Source organism: Meleagris gallopavo, chromosome 21, assembly GCF_000146605.3.
Source record: "Meleagris gallopavo isolate NT-WF06-2002-E0010 breed Aviagen turkey brand Nicholas breeding stock chromosome 21, Turkey_5.1, whole genome shotgun sequence".
In the NCBI taxonomy this organism is placed as follows: Eukaryota; Metazoa; Chordata; class Aves; order Galliformes; family Phasianidae; genus Meleagris; species Meleagris gallopavo.
This window is the reverse complement of record NC_015031.2, coordinates 7,308,480-7,322,533: the sequence shown is the minus strand read 5'-3', so window position 1 is coordinate 7,322,533 and position 14,054 is coordinate 7,308,480. Positions and strand designations below refer to the sequence as shown.

Below are 14,054 nucleotides of genomic sequence, written 5' to 3'. Positions count from 1 at the left end.
CGGCGCCTCGTGCGCGGAGCGCAGCGCGCGGCTCGAGCGATGCGCGAGGCGGAACCCGAGCGCTTTGCTGCTGCGGCCGTCGGGGAGCAGCCCTGCGGCGGGCATGCCCTACTTCCGAGGGGACGCGTTCCGTCGTCCTTTCCTCGCTTCCTTCTGTTTGAGGTCTGAGGCGGGCCGGGCAGCCCTCGGGCAGCGGGAGCTCTGCCGTGCTGGAGAACCTCCCTCCTCGTCCCCTCTTTACACTGCAGACCCCCAGCTGAGCTCTGATGAAGGCCCCCACGTAACCCCGTCGTGGCCATCACCTGATGGGACTTTGTGAGGGGTTTCATCCGACGCGGTGGGGTTTGTGTGTGCAAACGTGGATCCAGGCTGCCGCGCTCCTCTGCTGTAGGGCAGGCGGCTTTCCTGAAACAAAGACACGAGGACACGCAGTAAGCAGAGCCCGCAGATCCTTCCTGCCAGCCCCCGTTACCTGCTGACCGTGAGCAACACGATGAGTGATTTAATGCTGTTTGGATATCGGATGAATGGCCATTGGGAAGGACCCACAGTGATGCTGTTTTCTCCCCCAAAAAACAAACTCCACTTTCAGATAAGCAAGGTTGGCAAAGGGATGATTGGAGAGCTGTTAATTAGAGCTCCCTAGCACATGTTGCAGAAGCACAGCTGTTGGCCTTGGGTTGGACCCACCCTGCAGGTTCTCCAGCCAGGCCAGGTGCCCTCGGATCCTGCAGGGTTTGTTCCCTTCCTCATGCCTCTTTTGTACCTCAGTTACATTCACTCTGTAACGCCTCCCCTAGTGCCCTCAGACCCCCCCATAGACTCCCCAACCTCCCCACTCACAGTCAGGGCAACAGAAACCAATGCATCCTCACAGCAGCTGTGTGTACCACCAGCTCAGAGCTCCATCAGGCATTTCCATGTCCCACACTCATCACTTCCCCTCCATTATCTTGACTCTGTTACACCCAACCTTCGCTGCCACTGCACAAGTTGTATCTCTTGGCTCTCCCTGGCTCATGATTTGCACAAACTCCTCACAAACCCTCCATCAGTTTTCCTGTTACCGGTCCAGCTTCCAATTTCTGAATCTTTGATGGTTTCCCTTACTTACATTCATAACTTCTCCTATTTCTCTACTGCAGTCCTAGATTATGATGCACATTGGCCACTCAGCCACACGAGGTACCTTCTGCACCACCAATTTTAATTCCTGGAAAGCCTTCCTCAGACCTCTGGACATGACACTTGCAGGAACCTCTCCATTACTGGTCTTCAAAGAGGTTCTCATTTCCCGCAACAGTTTTTCCTGCTTTCTGCTGACTCAGGTGAAAATCCTGAGAGAGGGCTGACATGGACCGCATGCTTTCAGGGTCTTTCAACGCTCTAATTTCTCCATCACCTCTGCTCAGTTTCCTTCAATATTTCTTCTTTATGCAAAAGGAAATTTATCTTTCATTCTGGCACCTGCCCTGCCATCTGCCTTTGTGAACACGAAGGAAAACTGTCACTGATTTTTTTTTTTTAAACAATGTCCATCAATAAATAACCCTCAGCAGCTTTTAGAGTCTTTCCATCGCTGATCTATTATTCCTTTGGCCCATGCAACATTTCTTATTATTTATTATAACCTTTTTCACAGCCTTCCCTCCATTTCCCACCACTGCTTGTCTTGTCAGTTCTTTTACTCCTTGGTTTGTTCTGCATTTGCAGCTTCAGGACCCAGTATTATCACATCCTTGTTCACACAGGCAGGGCTGCAGGAGCTCCCAGGCAGGCAACACACCACTTAAGATGGGAGAATTCAAAGGGTGGCAGAACTAAAAAAAAAAAACAACAATGGAATTACAAGTATATGGCAATTACAAGCATATGACACATAAGAGGGAGGGCAGCAAAGACCTTGTGCTGACTGTGAATATCGCTGACCGTTTCACACCAAGCCTGTGTATCACACTTTAATTCATGCATTCCCTCTTTAAACCAACCCTTGTATATTTCCCCTTCTTTCCATTTTATTCTGATTTGGAAATCCATTGAACTTTCCACTTCTTTTTCCCAACCAGAAAAAAATTTCTCGACTCCCTTTCCTGAAACTCAGTTTATTTTTAGTGACAGTGCTCGCAAACTGCAGAAAGGGAGGGCTGTTGGTTGTTTTATTTTCAGTCTTTTCAGTGCTGTTCTCACCCACAATTCCATGTGGGTCATCTCTGGTTTTTAATAGTTGCATCCACCTTAACTCCTACAAGAGCAAGTGCAAAAAAGCCAGAGCCCTGCGGGTCAAAGTAGAATTGTTCTTTATATACAGGGAACACATTTCACTGTCATGCAGTTCCTGCCCATGTTTTGTGTTCCCATTATTAATCCGTTTCCCTACTCATCCCCACTGCTATACTCACCCCAGCTCCAGCCTGGGTGCTTCATGGGACAAGGGAACCAATAAAAAGGCATTTGTGAAAATGACTGTTTCAGGGGAGATAAAATATCATTATGTGAAATGGATTTGCTGGCACTCCTCACCAAATTTAGCACCTATTAAATTATAGAAACCATTATTCCTCTTACCCAGAAAAGTCTGAAACTTTCTCTAAAAGATGTATTTTATTATTTTAAGTGGGGCTTAAGTGTATTTTTTCCTTGTGATAAATTTCCACGTATGAATTTTCTTAGAGATACAACAGTCTTGTTCGACTGATTTTATTGCTCAAATAGGACAACAGCACTCCCTTCTTACAGTACAGGAATATTTCCCTTCTGAAATGAGGTGTTTGGAATTTAGGTAGCTGGGTTTTCACATGGCAAGCCTTTAAGCAGCAAATATTGTCGATGCTTAACCATACAAAATGATATAGATTCTTTTATTAACGGGGCAAGTGTTGAAGAAAACCAAGTGCTTTTATGAAAAAAAAAATCATAGAATCATAGAATGGCCTGGGTTGAAAAGGACCAAAATGATCATCTAATTTCTACCCCCCCTGCTATTTGCAGGGTCGCCAACCACCAGCCCAGGCTGCCCAGAGCCACATCCAGCCTGGCCCTGAATGCCTCCAGGGATGGGGCATCCACAGCCTCCTTGGGCAACCTGTTCCAGTGCATAAAAATAGTGCTGTGCTTCCCAAGCACAACATAAGTAAACCCTGTCCCTGTGCTCTACCACGACGTTTTCTAAGCTCTGACTTCCCACCAGCCTTGTATGCCGTACCAGCATGGACGGTCCATGCAGGATGGGCTGAATGGACTTGTAGGAAAGGGCATTTTTTCTCCTTCCATCGGGTGTTGTGCTTTGGGAGGACGGGAGGCTGAAGGAACAGAAGTGTTGTCTGAGTCTCTAATCAAACTTCTCCCGGCCGGGTGTGAGAGGCCAAACTAATTAAACAGAACATCAGCCCTCTGAGGGAGTCAGGCGTCGGGAGAACACTGCCTGCGGAAAGCAGAGTGGGTTGGAAAAGCAGGTGCCTCGCAAAGGATGGAAGTGTGACCTTGCAGGACAGAACTGAAATGCGCTCATGGGAATACTTTGTGTAGGTGCCTACAGAGGTTGGGAGCAGATGTTGCCATAATCTTACATGCAGGAGGCAAATGAGGAGCAGAAAGATGAGAAAGACCGGTCCCATTTGATCACCGAGCATAGCAAGAGCGGAAGAGAGTGGATGCACCTCTGCAAACAGTTTTTTTCCTCTTCCTTTTTAACGTTAAGAAACTTCGAAACACCTGCAGTGGGAAACAAAAGGTTAATTAAAAAGAACCCCAGTCTTTGCACTAAACTGATTGCTGGGACTCCTGCCAGCCTGGGAAGGTTAAAGAGCTCAAGCATGCGTGGGCTGTGGGGGGAATGGCTAAAATTTACAGCTAGCTCCCTGGAAAGTCACAGTTCAGCTGTTCTCCCGGAGCAGGTGCTCATGGGAGCGGGCCTGTCCCTTTCAAAGCGTGAAGATTGATGAAGCCTTCGCTCTCACCAACTGTAAATATACAACCAGCCTTGTCAGAGCAGGTTTGTAACATCACTTGCTGACAGCAAGAAATTTTTTTTAACCTCCCAAACACACACACACACACACACACACACGCTTACCCCACACAGACACACACACACATGATAAAGAATAAAAATGGGCTTTTCCCAGGAAACGCAGAAAGGCAATAAATAAAATGACGGGAAAGGCATTTATGTTTTCCCTGCCCGGAGAGGCAATAGACAGAGGACATGCACGGGGTGATTTCATCCTGTCCTGGAAAACAAGCAACATCTTCCTTGGGCTGTGCAGTTTATGGCCAAGTCCTGCACAGGGCTCAGGCGCTTCACAACAGAGCCAACACCGCAGCCTGGTGGGCTTAAATCACTGCAGCACTGTGCTGCCAGCCGCCCTCCGTGGAGATGGAGAACAAGCAATTGTGGGAGAAGATACTGCTAAAATGACCATTTTATACCGCCCTGGTGCCTACTTCCTGAGGACTTCATAACGTGGTACAGATAGAAATTACTTATTCTTTGCAGCCACACAGAAGGGTCTTTAGAAAGTTGGACACAGACGTGTTTAGATTGGGATTTTCAAAGTTTTTTGGAGCATCCCTCTGAGCCTGTGGAACCACACAGACTATGAATGGGCTTCAGTGACTGAACTCCTTGGATGATTGGAAGCAGAATTAATATTCGTGTATGCGTTTATTGTCCTGCCCCAGAATTCATTTTTAGCATTGCAGTTGTCTGAACTAAAATAATTCCGCAGAGCCCTTTTCTCTTTTCTTTCCCAAGGAAATTCCTTCTGTGTTATCATTTTCTCTACAGCAAAATTTCAGGCTAATAGAAAACGTTGAGCAGATCTCTTTTGTTTGGCATTGCCTTGGCAGAGTGGAGGGATTAAACTGGTTGCTGTAGGAAACATCAGCCCCGTCTGTCTGCCAACAAATTCTACCTTGGAAATTCATCAGCTTTTGTTTGGTGAGGTTTTTTGCCCGTTTGGTGGGGCATTGGCTTTTGGATTTGCTCCACTGCTTCTGTTCTGCTACTTCCTTCTGCTTTTATTAATAGAATAGCACACGACTCCCTACTCCTCAGGCTCCATGATCTATCCCACTGTGCTTTCAGGCAAAAACAGGCCTCCAATGCTTTTCTCACATTTTCAAAAAGCCCTCTTGCTATCTCTTTCTATGAGACAAAGAAGTTTCTACATCTCCAACGTGAAGCCCCAACAGGCCTTGCTTGCACATTGACCTGTCCACCATACATTTCATTTGCATTTCTTTCGAGGTCCTTCAAGAATGAACACACCTACAAAAAAACCACGCAACTCGCTGTTTGCAAACTGCCACATTCTTCCTTTGCTTGTGTTACATCCGTCTCACAAATTCTCTGCCTGACGTGGCTGTTAGAATTGCTAACGCTCTGTGATGAGGACTGCTGCTGTCATTTCGGCTGTGTTTACCCAGTGCCCCTCACAGCAGGGCTCCCCTCCCCACCACGGTCCCTCACACTGCAGCATATGCTAATAAATAACAGGAGAACAAGATACTTCCCTCTTTGTGGCAGCAGAATTGTAACAATCCTGATGAATACGCCAAGGACTGGGAATGTTTCCAGAAGCTGTAAGGAAAGAAGCAGTAATTTATTGCAGGTGCTAAAAATACATCATATACCTGTGAATACAGGTGACCATCACTTGCTCAGGCAACCGGTGCTGTCCTTGGAGAAGAAAGACCACGAAGGTCTCTTTCTAACATAGAGCAGCAAACAGCAAAGTCCTCCCCAAGTTCTGGGGGGCAGGAACTGACACATGCTTGCATTTTACTCCACGGCAGAGATGAAAAGCAAAGGTGGCCTGAAATACAATTAAATGTTCTAATAATTAAATAATATCCTACTTGGGTTTCTGGATGGATCCAAAATGTTGTAAGTAATTTTTTCTATCGGGTTCATTATTACCCTTACACTTCATACACCATTGCCACATTCCTCCCGTTTAATTTTGCTTATCCCTTCAGCAAAATCCCCCCTCTGGTACATCCCTGGTTATGTGCCTGGTCCTGCCCCATCTCTGTCTCCCCTGCACCCATTGGCACTCTCTGCCACTCCACAGCCATTGAAGCAGAAGGGCTGGGGCTCTGCCCCCCAGGGCAGCCAGGTGCTGGGGGGGCACAGACCCCTTTGCACATGTATATAAATGGAACCAGCTGCCCTGCTGTCAGAGCTCCCCAAGTTTCCAGGGCGCCTGATCAAGCCGCATTCCCTGGGTTATTCACGGATGCTTTCTCAGAAGCCTAAATGGATCAAGGTTTTTTTAAGGCTAATAGGGCAGCTCCAGTTTCCATCAGCTGAGGACGAGGCCAAACAACTTGCTTTCATTAGCTCATTTATTTTTGCCAAGAGGGCAGGCAAGGCATCCTCTCCCATCCCATCCCATCCCCCATGCAACTCCCAATTCAGACTTTGCAAGGCAAAGAGGAGGAACCCAAAGCAGCAAGCATGCCCGCTCAGCTCCAGATCTCCCAGCCCTCCCACCCCACCCAGGGAAATACGCAGCATTACAAACTCTGGCAGCTGGGAGCATCTGATTATTTGTATGGAAATTCGCTCCAAGTTGAGAAGTGGATCAATGACTATTTCTCAAGCTGGCTCCATTTTGAGAACCAAAATTGACTTCTGGAGAAGCTGCTTGATTTCCCAGCTCTCCCCCACCAGAAAACAGATTATTACATAGGGCAGGGGTGATATAATTCAACTCCAAATAGGTTTGGGGCCTATTAGACCCAAATATAAAACTCACCGAGGCTCCAAGGAAAAGAGAATTGCTCCGTGCTTTACTCTTCCTTGCCAGGCCCTTACTCCTATCTCTGTTTGGTGTAAATCCATTTGCTTATATTCAGCGCTCCACACAGATGGAAATGGCAGCTCAGGACATAACACAGGAGAGACTCATTTCGAGCAATTTAGTTCTCCTCCTTTCCCAGCTCCCCAGTTTGCCCTATTTCCATTACCCAACCGCGTCACCTCTGCTTTCTATATAGCATCGCTGTCTGCCCACATCTCTCCTTGTTCTTTTTTTTTTTTTACCCTTGAAAATACTTTTCTTCTACTTTCAGGCCTTTCCCTTCTGCGTCCCACATCTCTGGGTACACCCACCGCACACCCCCAATGTCAGCACCCTCCCCTGCCCAGGAACTGTGGGTGCTCTTTTGGCACTGTGTTTAATTCTGGAGAAATCCAGCTCACCCTCACTACGTAGCCTCACCCCTCATACCATTCGGAGTGAGTTTTAATTGAACGTTCGGATTTTAAGAGGCAGTGTGATGCTTAAGCCTTCTTTTCACAGCTGAGAGATGTGCCAAACACACAGAGAGCTTGCCCTGCTCAGCCTGGGACAAGCAGCACCTTTCCAATCTGTCCTCAAAGGGGAAATTATGACTTTCCCTTCTTCCCCCTTCCCTCTCAGCCTGGCCTCTCCCAGGATCAGGATCAGCCTGCAGAACACAGTGTTGTGCTGCAGGAGCTGTTTGCTCTTGCCACGGCTCTATGGAAGATTTATCATGAGCTGTGCCTCTCTCTGCTCCATCCCAGCCCAGGGCAGAGTTCCCCTTCCCGGAGCCAGGTGTAACAGCAATACCCTCCTTCCAGTTTGTCACTTAAAGCACCTCGGGGGCAGCAGAGGTAACACAGATCCATGCTGTTAACGCACGGTGCTGGCTGCAGGTTAGCTAGGCCTCCATAAAGAGGCTTTTAATTTAGCTCTAATAGGGAGGTGATTGTATGTTAAATAAATACTAATTGATTATTTAATATATATGCGTTGAGGGTTAACTGCTATGTAATGAGCTCCTCTCCATTAGTGGGGCTGCTAAACGTCAATTAATATGGGTTTTATAATCAATTGATATTTCACATGCCCTAACTTGCCTGTTTAGACTTAATGGGTCAGCATTTCTGAAGTGGCCAATGCCAATAGATTCCTTATAAAATGAAAAAATATTTGTTGGCAGATTTAGCACAGAGTGGAAAGTTACGGATCTATGAAAAGCTCGGCCAACCAGCTCTGCAGAGCTGGGCATGGTGGGGCCAGTCTGTCTGATACCAAGAGCTGCACATGGCAGAAAGCTCTGCAGAGGGGAGCAGGACGCAGCCACCCTTTGGATCCCACATAAGCTGCTCCTGCTGCCCATTTGCAGCTGGATGTGTGCTGGAGATGTGAGAGGCAGCACCCCATTTGGAATGGACTGTCAGATAACTTCTAGGGGCAAGATCTTCAAGAATGACCAGAGGATTTGAACACATGGCTTCCATTTATTTTCATAAGCAACATGTCTCTGCATCTCCCAGCTGCCTTTTTGAATGCCTAGCGGCTTAGATTTTATTCCCTTTGCCTCTTCTCCCCAAACACATACAAATAAATTACATGCAAGCTGTTTCTGGTATAGGCCAGGGAGAAAACAAGGAAGTTTCTAATGAAAGGAATGATCATAATGCATTTATGACCATTATCAAACAGTATTTCCTCTCTAATTTCCTTATTGGCAGTTTTCCTGATTGTGGCAGGGTTTCACTCAGCTTGCCAAAAACTCAGGCTGGAGGAGAAAGCACACGGAACTACACCCACCCCACTCCCACCTGTGAGCATCACTTTGGGTTTGCCCCCATCTCCATGTACTCATTCTGGTATGCAACAGCACTCATTAAAGGGAACCTGATTGCTCTTGCTGTTGTGGAAAGCAGCTCATCTCACCTACCCTGGAAGAAGGCCAGTTCCCACAAACTGCCTCACAGCCCAAAGCCTGGGTGAGACAAGGTGTTCATCTCCCACACACAGTAGGTTTTGTAAAAGCCACGGATGTTTTAAGTGATAAAAGACAGTGCCCAAAGCAGGGGAATGCAGGGCAGCACCTTCTCTTACTGCATCTGTACAGCGCTAAGACAATGGGGCTTAAAGCATCATTGCAGCCTTCAGGCAGTGTTATGATGCAGATAATAAAGATGAAGAAAGAACAAAGAGGAATGTGTGGCCAGCCCATGGTTTGAAGTCTCCAGGCTGATTTATGTCATCTGAGGATCTGGCCCAGTTAAATCTAATTTTAACATCCTTGACAAATTCGCTTTAACGGCAAACTGTCAAAAGGGAACCTTTTCTCCTCCCCTCATCCTTCCATCTCCATGAGCTGTTCCCTGTGACAACACTGTTCTCGAGCTGTAATTGGCAGTATCATTCCATTATCACTTATTCTTTAGGCCTGAGGATTTCATTCCTTGCAATTTTCCTGTTGTACAAATTCACGTCTATTATTTTAACACACGTGCATGCATCCATTCCCTGCGTGTGTGCTGCGTGCCTGTGTGCCAGGAAAACAGTACTTAAATCTGAAAGGGCCATTGTCTTATAGACCGTCTTACGGAAGCAAAAGAGCTAATTACTGGTGACAGGTAGTTATGATTCTATGACTTGCAGTAGGAGGTGTCTGGCACCCTCAGCAAACAGTCTAGATTCTCCTTATAAGCATTTTAAATGGACGATTATCCTAATGAACTTAATAGCATCGCTATCCAAGGACAGCATCAACTCATTGCCATCCTATATTTTCCAGAAATAGCTTCTCTTTAAACAGTGTGCCCCTGCTTTGAACAGTAATGGTTTTTAAAAGTGTCTTAGCACACAAAAGCAAAATCTTTTTTGAAACAGGGTGGAATTGGTTGGTGATTATCACTGAAAAGCTGGCAGCCACCAGCTAACCTTCTAACAATGAAATATGGGAATTTACCTTCATGCTTCAATGCTTGCTATTCAGCTGTCTACCAGGGTCTAAATCAATGATTCTACACCCTCCACTCAAGGTTTCTCTTTCAAATGCTGCAGATATGACCTTAAGTTCATCATCTAAACAATGCAGTTCACGTTTAATTTCATTAATCTAAGATCTTCCATAAAATTGCAATATGGCACCATACCTTTCAAGTACCTTCATTAAAATCCATGTTATTTCTAAATCCTATGCATATCTATGAGGTCATACGGTGTTTTATTAGAATGGATTTTTGAAAGGCTCAGCTCTTTTATCACCAATTGTCATAAGGTAGTTTACAATAAATTAGAAAAGAAACAAAAAAAAACCACACACGATCTCATTCCTACCACTTAGGTGGTAAACAGATCTCCCATTTCTGAAAATTATCCCCTTTCCTAATTTTTACCCTCTTTCTGAGGATTTAACAATTGCAGGAAAGAGAAGGATATCTTGAAACCCTCCTGACTCATGAATTTCTGCTACTTGCCATGCCCAGTGCAGTTCCCTTGCTGACATGTGTCCATTCAGATCCAAGGGCCATTATTTTCAAGCTTTGTCACTATGTGTCTACATGGCACCATGGTTTTCAAACCACACACAGGATTTTTTATTATTATTCTTGGAATAATAAATTGGCACAAGCTCATTCTTCTGCCGCATTCCTTCCCCGATCTCTCATCTATTTCACAGATTACTTGGTATTGCAATAGTACTTTGCAGGGCTATTCAGGAGCAGGGACCTCCATGATAACAGATGCCAAGAACACAAAGGACAGATTGTGCACCATGAACCCACAGCCCTCAGCACTCCCCATCCACACAACTACAAGATATGTCAGGGAAAGAACGTTTCTTCTTGATGCTGTGCTTGCAGGGAGCGTTAGCATCCCCACAGACACCAGAAGGAAGGCAGCACCTCTCTGTGTTCCACCTGCACACCTCACACAAACATCCAAGCACCGAAATTTTTCACAAAAGTAAAGAGGACAACATCTGTGCCCAAACAAAATCAATATTCCATGCTACTTCCAGCTCTGAAGCCAAATACTGAGCAGCCTGAAGCTGTCCTGTGGTCCTGCTCTCAGTCCTGGCACTGTTTGAGGTTCCAGCAGCAGACAGCAACGCACTGCTACAGGTATGTCATTTGTGACCAACCTGCTGATGACTTCAGCTTCACCTTCCTTAGTCTGTCTATGGAAGGGCAGCCAGGCAGCAGCCCCACGCCTGCGGTGTAGCATCACTCTGAAGAAGCAATTACAGCGAGCGGAGCAAGGAACTAAAGACAGCTCACCTAAATGAACTGAGGGAAAAGTACATGAGAAAACAGGAAAATGTCTTCATCACTTTTCAGGCTTCAAATTGGAAAAACAGGAATCAATACAGCAGAACTTCATTTAATGGTGTGAAAAACAATCCGGCCCGCGACAGGCAGGAATCACTTATTGCCAAACAAACAGGCCAATTAGGCCGGGCAGGGCTGTGGGGTTCTTCAGGGTGTGGGGCTCTGGGGCACAGCCAGCACCATCTATGGGCAGCTCAGGCTCCTCACGCATACAGAACGGCAGCACCAGCACTGCCACGCAGGGATTTCATTGCCTTTGCTGTCATTGCCACCGCCAGCATGTTAAACAGATTAATGGAAGCGATGGAGAGGGAGCATAAAACACCCAGCCTTCGCCCTGGGCCGAGTGCCACCAGAACAGAACGAGGCTGCAGCTGACATTTGCAGAAGTAACACTGCGTTATTAAAACAAATTTGGCACGAAGAGAAAACATGTTTGCTTTGCACATAATAACAGCTACGAGAGCATATTCAAAATCAAATATTTGCAAGGCAGAGCACAAGGGTTTTCTCCTCCCCTTCTCCTCCTCCTGGCCACCCAGAGCCACTCCGTGTGCCACTGCATCTCATGGCCAGAGTTTTAGAAGTAAATGCAGAGCAGACACCGGGTCTGAGCTGCAAATCTAGCTTCGAATCGATATTTGTCTGAAAAAAAAAAATAAAAAAAATCAAGCCAAACCATGTGGCACAGCCTCTGGATGCGTTCACACAAAACTGCTACGCACTGCAATTTTTCTCTCGCTTTTTTTTTTTTTCCCTTCTCCCGAAACATTGGTTGTATTTTCTCTCTTTATTTATTGGAGTGCTGAATGGATTATTTCGGTAATAAATCAGGCCCTTTCATTACATTTTTTAAGGTGTTGTCGCTGTTATGAAGTACAGCGTGCCATCAAAATTAAGCTCAGATTGCATTACCACCTATTTTATAGAGAGAGAGAATTACTCGATGGATTTTTTCCAGCTCTCTAAACACGGGGTGTCTTTCCTTCACAGAACAACCTGCTCCCCAGCTCCACAGGAACGTTCTCCTACAAGATATGAACATTCCACCCAGCTTGTCTCTCAGATACCTTTGTGTTATGCTTTAGAATAGAGTGATGCTATTTCTTTAAGCCCAAACTAGCTGCTCATGCAACCAGAAGGAATTGTTAACAGGTGAGGCGATGCTAGAGCATCACTCCGTGCCTGGCTCCTCCTTGCATACAGAGTACACATCAGGAGTGGCTCTGCTGAAGTCAGTGCAGTTACCTCATAGCAGAATTGCCTACACAGGACTGCAGTGAGGCGGCCCTCTGCTTTGCTGCCTCCATGGCAGAGGGCACTGAGCAAGGAGCTGATTCCCAGGGTTGGTTCTAGATGACATCCGCTGAGCATGAGGACGTTTTCCTCACCCACTGCTAGCTTCCCCAGCACATGGAGCCCATTCCATTGCTCCTCTGTACCCTGCAAGGCACAAATAGCATCACTTGGGCTATATATTTCCAAGGAAGTTGCTATCTAAGAGGCTTGTGTACGTACATTCTCTTCTCTTTGGGCATAAGCCCAAAGTAATTGTGTATGAAGCACTGCAAGCAATATGAGCAGGAACAGAACCCTGCATGCAGCAGGTGGGACAGGAAAGCCCAGCTGAGCCCCCACCCCAAGCCCAACTTCCCCTCCACTAAGCATTCCACCTGCAAAGAGCATTAAAACACTGCCCTGTTAAAAGCACTGGAACTGAAGCATACGCCTGAAGTTGTGTGTTACAAAAATACAGTCATTGTATTTCCCTTAGACAGCAGGCACAGAGGAGAGCTGCGTGCTGTGGACACTGTGCTGAGTGGCACAGCTGAGCCAGGCAGGCTGGTGGCCATGGCTTTCAGGCACAGCTCAAATCTCCACCACCCTGCTGCTGGTTTTAAGCAGTAGGTGGCACTTCAGGAAAGTTTCTCCTAAATTTCCATAGCACGGTGCTTTTGTGCACTCCTATTCTGCACCATCCCTTTAAATTTGCAGTAACATTTTTTGCCAGCACTTATAGAAACCAGATCGTCCCTGAAGAGATGAGCAAGCAATGCCTCACCTGCACACGGCTCAGCCTCCGCTCAGGCTGCTCCTCCTCCCATCCCACCCGCACCGGCTGGGAGCAATCCAGGGAAATTAGTGGCATTACCCTCTGCGAGCCCGCCAGCACTTATGCTCCAATCTTCAGAAAAGTGACTGCAAATCTGCAGCCACGTCTGCCTATTGCTACAGAAGTCATTTTCGAAAACTAGCAGCTGCACATTACGTGCGACACTGAACGCCGCGTGCGTCCGTGACCGCTGCCGCATCCTGAGACAGCGCTGCGGAGCCCTTCATTCGTCTTCCCCGACAGCAACCCAGGACTGAGATGTGATGTTTTACTGAGACCTTCCTCCCGCAGCACCTGCAGGTGCCCCACTGGGGATGGCCATGGGCCCACGGGCACACAGCGGGATGCAGCCAGGACACCATCCAAACTTTGGTCGCCCACTGCAGACCCAGCGCAGAGCTGCTCAAGGAGTTAAATGTATTAAGCAATTTACAATTAATATAGAACTCATTCCAGAGATATCTACTAGAGAGTACAACAGGGCAATTAACCCACTAATACACTAGGCTATTACATCGCTATGTCTCTTATTTTAGCCTGAGGTGATTTGAAACGCATTGGATTAAAGGATATTACAGGAGATAGCATGAAAAATAGCTTAATGTAATGAGCCATCCCGTGATGTCTGCTATTAAAGATGATTTGCAGTTGAAAACTACAACATACAGTAGTTCAGCCATTTAGAAACATGAGTGTTTAACCCTTTTCTAGCCCCCGTCCCTTGGAGGGATCCATGCGAGAGCCCCTCCTCTCTCCCACCTCCTCAGCCTTTATCTGAGGATTATCAGATGCATTTTATTAAAGCACAATGGTACCATTGGGAGACCGGTGCCTGAG

At 46.7% G+C, this 14,054-nt stretch overlaps 1 long non-coding RNA gene across 1 annotated transcript; it reads right to left on the bottom strand.

Moving 5' to 3' along the window:
- Positions 1-12: 12 nt before the first annotated feature.
- LOC104913921 lies at positions 13-7,040 on the bottom strand. The gene is made up of 3 exons (XR_004161803.1): positions 6,762-7,040; positions 3,567-5,581; positions 13-1,820 (listed from the first exon to the last, which is right to left on the bottom strand). It is a non-coding gene; the product is annotated as an uncharacterized LOC104913921 (long non-coding RNA).
- Between the last annotated feature and the right edge of the window lie 7,014 nt (positions 7,041-14,054).